The sequence below is a fragment of the Pelodiscus sinensis genome, chromosome 1 (assembly GCF_052426305.1).
Source record: "Pelodiscus sinensis isolate ZL-2025 chromosome 1, ASM5242630v1, whole genome shotgun sequence".
NCBI lineage: Eukaryota > Metazoa > Chordata > Testudines > Trionychidae > Pelodiscus > Pelodiscus sinensis.
The window spans coordinates 63,807,671-63,809,696 of record NC_143052.1 but is presented as its reverse complement, the minus strand read 5'-3'; positions in this window follow the sequence as shown (position 1 = coordinate 63,809,696).

The following is a 2,026-nucleotide window of genomic DNA, read 5'->3' as shown; positions in this document are numbered from 1 at the left end:
ATCTTGTGCTTAAAAAGGTTGGAGACCACTGCCTTAGCTCATTCCGGACAGGTGTCTGTCTAACCTGCTCTTAAATATCTCCAGTGATGGAGATTCTGCAACCTCCCTAGGCAATTTATTCCAGTGTTTAACCACCCTCACAGGTAGGAAGTTTTTCCTAATGTCCAACCTAAACCTCCATTACTGCAATTTAAGTCCATTGCTTCTCGTCCTATCTTCAGAGGCCAAGGAGAACCATTTTTCTTCCTCCTCCTTATGACACTATTTTAGATACTTGAAAGCTGCTCTCATGTCCCTTTTCAGTCTTCTCTTTTCCAAGCTAAACAAGTCCAATTCCTTCAGCCTCGCCTCATAGCTCATGTTCTCCAGACCTTTCATCATTTGTGTTGTTCTTCTCTGGGCTTTCTCCAGTTTCTCTGCATCTTTCCTGAAATGTGGTGCCCAGAACTGGACACGATACTCCATCTGGGGCCTAATGTGGATGGCTCATTCCCTGCCTAGGGGAAGTGAGACTGGGTGGGTTAATTTCCAGTCCTCCTGTTTATTCTTCTCCTAGCCAGGAGGGCACAGCAGTTCTGATGGAGGCTCTGCAGGAAGGCAGCCTGCACTGCCCCCTGCCTGAAATCCCTTAATGCAGGTGTTAAACAGCTGTCCAGCCTCACCCAAGAGGTGACTGCATATCAGTGTGCCTGAAGCAACACAGCACCAGCAATGGACAGGGGAATGGCTCCCAGCCATGGCTTGCTCATGACTGCTTCAGTCCCGTTGGATGGCCTCATCCCCATTCCTTCCCCTCCCCACTTAGCAATGGGGCTGTAGACTCTGGGGGAGAGGGGTGGAGGCAGGCAGAGGTGTCTCCGTGCAGCAGATGTAGAAACGTTTCTGTATTAATCATTCTCTCATTGAAGATTGAGTCCATGTATTGAGGCCTTTTACATGGAAACTTTGTATTACATCTTGGTAGAATAGTCCCTAAAACAAGTGAGGCAGAGACTGTCTCTGTGGGGTGAATAAGGTAGGAATGGATAAGGCAGAAGGTGAGCACCTCTGGGCAGTTGCAAGGGTTGGAGAGGGGAGGGAAGCCAGATCCAAGACCAATGAGCTCTGGGAAGTGAGCCCATTGAAAGGAGACTGGACCTGTGGATGCCTTGGGGATCAGCATCAAGGGCCTGCTTTGGGAAGCCCCCTTTTTGGAGGTGATTGTGGCAACATTGAGACACCCCCCCAGAAGCAGGTGCCACAGACACTAACTGCAGATTCATGGGACGGCTCTCACAAATCTTGCACATGCGTAAGATGATAGATCTGCAGGAGAGGGGGCAGTGGTGTAGTGTGGGAGCCGGAGGGGTCAGTTGCCCCTGGGCACCATGCTAGGGAGGCACCAATTTAACCCCCTTCTCCTCCCCCATCATCCCTCAGCTCTCCTGCTCCTACTCCGCCTGCCACCGGCAGCTGGAGCCTCCTCCCTGCCTCTCTTCTCCTAGCCTGACCCTTCTCCATCTCTGCCCATGGGTTAGTGCATGCAGGAGCCTGGCCTCAAACTGAAAGATGCGGGGGGAGATGCAATACAAGTTCCCCTCCTCCCAGGGTCAGGCTCAGTTGTGCACCAGGTTCGGGGCCCTGCTACATGGTGGCGGGGAGCGGCAAATTTTTCCTTTGCCCCCGGGCACGTAACACCCTCGCTACGCCTCTGACTGTTGCTTCCCATTCTGTATGTGTGAAACTGATTGCTCCTTCCTAAGGGGAGTACTTTGCATTTGTCCTTATTAAACGTCATCCTATTTACCTCAGAACATTTCTCCAGTTTGTCCAGATCATTTTGAATTATGACTCTATCCTCAAAAGCAGTTGCAATCCCTCCCAGCTTGGTCACATGCTTGTTCCTACTCATGAGCTATAGAGGAAACTGGATATAAGAGTTCCTGCCTGTTAAGCAGAAGATCAAATAGGAGAGACTCAGCATCTCCCAAGGAGCTAGGAGATGCCTTCCCCTATGTTGGGCAGAAGGACTGACCATATATGATCT